This window comes from Atta colombica, unplaced genomic scaffold, assembly GCF_001594045.1.
Source record: "Atta colombica isolate Treedump-2 unplaced genomic scaffold, Acol1.0 scaffold101, whole genome shotgun sequence".
Lineage (NCBI taxonomy): Eukaryota > Metazoa > Arthropoda > Insecta > Hymenoptera > Formicidae > Atta > Atta colombica.
This window is the reverse complement of record NW_017259186.1, coordinates 461,882-468,447: the sequence shown is the minus strand read 5'-3', so window position 1 is coordinate 468,447 and position 6,566 is coordinate 461,882. Positions and strand designations below refer to the sequence as shown.

Sequence of the window (6,566 nt, the reverse complement as noted above, 5' to 3'; positions counted from 1 at the left end):
ACAAAAAACGGCGTTATAATAGTAACATGCCAATTATTTGCCAACCTTGTAAATAATTGTAATTATAATTATAATTATAAAAATTTATAAACAGTGAATGTTGTTTATAAACAATGAATGAGGCAATATATTTCAAAGTCCTAAAGCCGTAATGCCCTCTATGAATTATAGTTAATATCATCCCTAAATTCGAACGTTTCATATTTCCGCGCATGGTATGAATGCTATGAAACAAAAAGGGGATGACGATAAGCAAAATAAAAATATCTTATATATAATATAAGCAAAATATAAATAAGCAAAATCAATCGAAATGTGTAATTCGGTTGCAGGTCTATATTATTTATTAGAGAAAAGCTCCCTTATTATGAGATAGGTACCTAATATGAGATAGAAATGTTTCCGCTAAACTAATAAACGTTATCTACTGGTTCCATCATTTATTGCTCTTGGACTAAAAATTATTTAATGGAAAATTCATTAATCATCAAATAAATATATCTTTAATTAATATTTAGTTGGCAGGATTCAATTAAATATTAATTAAAATTAACTATATTTTTTTCTTATAAATTAACTATATTTAGTGTGCAGTTGTTTTAAAAAAAGATTTTAGAATTTTGATATTTTCAAATTTTATAAATGAGCATTTAAACCTTGTTTATTATTTAATAAATAAATATTTGGCAATAAATTCTTCATGTAATGATAGAGTAAGATAGAGTAAGATTATACTAATAGAAAAATACGGAATATGTTGAATTGCTTAATTATAGAAGTTAGATTTGATGATCGTAAAACCATAATGCGTGGAAATCGTAATATAGGATAAAGATATTTTTAATATGAAATAATTTAACCTATGTTCCTATGTCAGTGAAATCGTTACTAAAGTATAAATGTTATTATACAATAATAAAAGACACTCGGAATGAACATCGAGTGCTCATTTCTATGATGCTTGGTTCTAACTATTGAAGACGAGTACTAGATATAATGCATCACATGCTTATTTTATGCTGGCTGTGTCTGTTTGTATTTTAGAAATATTAAATAAAGTTTTTTAATTGCAATATTGATGTACTTTGCGTTTTATTATCAATTTTTCATCTCATATTAAGAGCATAATTTTTTTATTTTGCAATTTGCTCACTTTTTACATTTCTTTAATTAAAAAAAATAGAATTTGAATTAAATTTTACATAACATTATCTTAAAGCTTATTAAATTCCTTTCAATGACCTATTATTTTTTAATTCCGCCCATATATTTCTGACCCAAACACAGTATCTAATAATAAGTGCCTTTCCTCTACTATTATCTAAATTTCGATATTATTATCGATATTTCATATTACATCCCATTTTTTAGACTCCCCCCTCCTCCATTTTCACATTTTTTACTTTTTTGTTAATATTGACGTTAAATTTAAATTTTGAAAGGCGACTTTCATTTATTGGATTTTGTAACTAATGTATTCCTCAAGAGTTCTGTAAATTTAAAGTCTCCATATGCATTTATATCAAAGCAACGTTAATTTAAAAAATGCTATTCCATATTCTCTGTTTTATCCTATCTGTTTTTTCATCTCTAAATAAAACGTAATAAAATTGCGAATCCGATTATATATAGGATGTCCGGTAAGTTTTGACAAAATGCTCGTATAGATAGAACGGACTAAACTGACTCGAAAAGTTCTTTATCATTTTGCAATTTTTGCAACAGTTAACAAGATATTAATTACTACAAATCGCTGAATATTGATTTTCAATTTTGTATTCAAATACTTTACAGAAAAATAGCGAGAGACAAAAATTGTTTACTTTTTTCTCATAAAATTCAGAATTTTTTCAGAATTTTTTATCATTAACTTTTTAGTACCGCATTTTTTTTTATTGGCAACTATTTTTATCAATATGAGAAAATACGGTATTAAAGTTTTATCTATACACGAGCGTTTTGTCGAAACTTACCGGATATCCTGTATATTATACTGGAACTATGTTTATATGTTCACTGTTTTAATATTTCTCCAAAAGTTTATAAGTTTTGGTTTTGCCGTTTATTCGTGAAATTTTTATCTACACTAGGAAATGGATCCAAAATACTGCAACAGCAGGTATAAAGTCTTTTGCAAGTTTATTTGAATATTTCAAATAAAAGTATATAATATTCGTGAACAAAAGAGCGGAAAAAGAGAATTCTCTTAGAATATTCTTATTTTCTGAATTATAAACAAATCCTCGAATTGCATGCACAGCGCTAACATAAGCACCTGCATGCGCATGATGCTATCATCCGACAATGGCCAAGGAGGCCGCGGGCGTGGTCGGCGGCCACGTTGCAAGCGTATCGCGCGCAGCCCGCTTACCCCCCATCGGTATTGCCATTGCTACCGTCTCTACTCGTCTTCGCATACCGTACCGAAACCCGCGCGGCCGCCTCCACGTGTACGAGTCGCATTTTTTTATAGCGATCACCGACCTCGTCCAACTCGACGCGTAGTAAGTAAGGACGTTGAGAGTTACATCATAAGAAGAGCACGTAGCGGCACACGTCCGGCGATAATCGCGTATGATGCGCTCTTTCTTTCGTTTTTCCTTCTTTTTCTCCTATTCTCTCTCTCATCTCTGTCATCATTCTCGTATTCCCTTCCTATATCCTTTTCTATAGCCGTTTATTTTCTTGATGGAGCTCGTACTGATCGGCTGATCATATGACGAATATCACAACACATGAAAGGGATACGCAAAAATTGTATTGATCCATGGAAACATCCCCCATACTAAGGGGAAATTTCATCCTACAGTCAAACCGTCATCTCGCTACTCACGTCTGGAAGACATTTTCGTGCCGAATTTTATGAAACTGTGCTACTCTTCCTCTTCGTGATTCGAATATTCTCGTGGTAATTTCTAATTGTATTTTATACAAATTGTTTTAACTATGTAAGGCTAATTAAGTGTAATTTTTCGATTAATTAACACTATATTTATTTGGAGAAATTTAACGAGTTCACTGCGAATTTTAATTTATTATTAATTTATTATCAGTATTTACTATTAATTTTATTTTCTTATTTTTCATTTGAATTTTATTTAATACATTTTAATTTCCACTAATTTTGCAGATTTTCGCAATAATACATTTTAATTATTATAATATAAACCATAAAAAATATTAAAAAATTTAAAATCAAATTAATATGATGCCAGCGAATTAATAATTAGCAATTGGATATTATACACACGATTATAAAAGTAATAAATAATAAAAATATAATAAAAATAAAGATTATTATACAAATAATCTATTTACACATATATCATATATGCATATAAAAAAATGATTTTATTAAGAATGAGTTTAGTTTAATATTATACTTATTCTAAGAATATTTTAAGAATAAAAAACTTTTAATAGTTTGATAAATGTTTGACATAAATTAGATTTTGTTAAATTAGATTAGATTAGTTTGAGATAAATTAGAATTTTAAAGAAATGATATATTCATATTGATAACTATGTATTTCAGTAAAAAAAATATGTCCGTTATCGATTTTTGCATGCAAAAAAGAAAACGAAACAAGATCTATCAGCAACTGAAGACGCGCGATTCTCTAGTTTGGACAATTAATGACAGTTCCTCCTTATGCTTCTTGTTTTCTACGCTTAGTATTCAAAATGAAAATGATAATTTTTTTATTTTAAATACGATTTCATAGCATGAAATATTTTAGAAATTTCTAATATATTTCATTACAATTTTGAAACATTTCAAAAATTTTTTATAAAATTTTGAAATATAACTATGTCCGAAGGAAATCAGAATTTTTGAAATATTCTTTTTCTTATAATATTTTTACAATATTTATGCAAATATTTTAATGCAATATTTTAAAATGATTTACAATTTTTTATAAAATATTTCTAAAATATTTTATTAAAATATTTCAAACACCGATTCGCATGAATATTTTATACTGTATAGGATGTCATGAAAAACACCTTTACCTATTTTCTTATAACACTTAAAAAATCTAGAAGCTCAAAAGTGGCAAGTTTAAATATCTACAGATAAGGATTTAAAAATAAAAAAACATTAGTCGCGAGAACTCATAAAGTTACGTGAAAAATAAATACGCGGATTCGAGAACACAAGGAAATAATCTAAAAAGTCCAAAAACATTAGTTTTCGCTAATAGAACTTGCATTTTTAAATAAGTAATAAAGAAAGTAGATAAATAAAAGAGATAAATAAAAGAAAAAACAGGCTAAGTATCCAAATGGAAGAGTAGCACCCACCTGCAACCTAGAGTGTAATCTGTCACGTTACATCCTAGTGTAATCCAAAATCTGAACACTGGTTATTATCTTTCGTTTCGGCGATATCCAGAGGAAGGTTTGTGGCAACGATAATGGCGAGTGATTCGTAAAATTCTGATTTGGATCCAATGATCTTCAAAGAAGAAATGGAGAAACTCGCACGAGAGATCGCATAAACTCGGAAAGAAAGAAAAGAAGTCGCTCCTTTCCTCTTCTTCCCATAAGAGATGGGTCAAGACGAAAAAGCAAAAGACCCGCCGCCTCGGGACCGGCCAATCGTACTGTACAATGTTTACCTCCTCGGCCGCACCGATCACAGGCAAGGCGCATACGCACGAGCGCGCAATCCGTTCCCCACCTCTCCTCTTCGCATCAACCATTCCAATCCTCCCCTCGACCGTCGTCGCACTATCGCTTACTCGTCTCATCCGCACCACCTATCCCCGCTTCGCCACCGCCTTCCGTTCTTCGCGAACCGACGGCGGCGACCTACAATTTGGGGCGGCTGAGTGTTGCTCGGCAGCACGTGGAGGTTGTCGGCGTGGTCGGCGCAACCTGACTCGCGCGTGCAATTTGCCACGATAACGCGCTTAGCAAGGGGCAAAGGGAGAGAAGCACGACGGACGACAGTCACAGGAGAATGCATAGGCGAAATCAGCATTCGCTACTTCTTCATAAGTCTTGACGCGTCCTATCGAGGTTGATTATCTTTTTCAAATTTAATGTTTGTAACATTAACCATAAAATTTTTCTTTTAGTTTTAGTATGCAAGTGTGTAATTGACTCTCTTAATACCATAGTAATTAATTAATTATTCGAAATATCTTTATAATATGATGTCCTCTACAATCCTTAATTGAGGATATATCTATTGAGGATATATCTTAATTGAGGATATATTGTTATCAATTTGAACTAACAAAGAAATATCATATGACAGATATTGATGTATCATAATGTTATATAATAGAAAGAATTTGTTATTATCGCACCTTATCATCATGCTATTGTTGTTTTCTAATCAGTAACGTACTTGCTGCAGGTAGTAAAACCTAGTCGCCATTTATATCAAATAAGGCAATGATTCTTATTAATAAGTCGTATGCAGACTATGATGGTGGCTTTATAAGTTTAAGTGATAAAACTTCTTACTCTCACTAATTAATTAACGCATATTATTGTTATAAACGGCTTCTGTCTTGTATGAAAATAATCTCTCAATTTAGCACATGAAGACTAATATTGATCATAAAAAACGATATTAGATATATAAACTATGTATTCAAATATCATTCGAATGTAACTAACAAAAATTTAGAATTTCGAATAAAATATGCGAAAAAAACATGCCATTTCTTTATAAATTATATGACAAATGATGATTTTTTTTAAACATAAAGATTTAAAATTTTCCATAAAAAATGAGTTTAGTTTAATCCTTCAGAAAAAGCTCTATTCAATTAAGAATACATCAGAAAAAATTTTCTCAATATCTAACAAAAATTTAACAGGTAGATAATCTTCAATATATAAAATGCTACATAAAAGCATTTAAAATTAATGGGAGATACTCCGTATGATACTGTCTATAAAAATACCTTCACGTACGCCATTGCTCGAAAAGCGAAAAAGAAATAGAAAAAATGGAAAGGACGAAAAGAATACGTGAAATTGAAAAAAGATAGCGAAAGAGACAAAAGGTAGCGGAAAAAGAAAGGAAAGCTATGTAAAGGGTGCAAAGGATGCAGTGACCTACGAACTTTTCACACAACCATGAATCTACTATCACATATATGCGTCCGTGCTCGCACTTGTGAATCTAATTCCTGTTTGTCAGTGATTCAATTTTCCCACAAAAGCATTAATTCGCACTTAATACGATAGAACCAAAATTTAAGTCGATAGAAATGTATTTGACTACGCTCATTTTTTTTTTGCTTTGATTCACAAGGTGGAATTTTACTTTCAATGGAAACAATACAATGTACAAAGTGAATTGAGGACTTTGGCGAATTGAGGAAACTAGACCAATGTCGCTTAACTTCCCACAGCCTTATAACTTTATCAAATCCTATAATCATGAGGAACTCTCCTAATATTGATCTTCCCTTCAACTTTTTGACAAAATATTAACGAGAATACATCTTCAATTTTTTCCCTTTATCTATATTATGTAGTTCTATAAAGAGGGAAACATTTCAAGCTATATTGTTTCACATATTTCGTAACACATATACTTA

At 30.5% G+C, this 6,566-nt stretch overlaps 1 protein-coding gene across 2 annotated transcripts in view; it reads right to left on the bottom strand.

Annotated features, from left to right (window-relative positions):
- LOC108686921 (Krueppel homolog 1-like) overlaps nucleotides 1-6,566 on the bottom strand; it is a 53,788-nt gene that overhangs the window by 6,859 nt on the left and 40,363 nt on the right. The window contains exon 1 of one of the 2 annotated variants that reach the window (XM_018192446.1): nucleotides 4,306-4,596. The exons of the other annotated variant lie outside the window; for it this stretch is intronic. The gene's annotated coding sequence lies outside the window, so the exon portion shown is untranslated. Of the gene's footprint in view, nucleotides 1-4,305; nucleotides 4,597-6,566 lie in introns of those variants that run through there. 2 annotated transcript variants of the gene reach the window in all.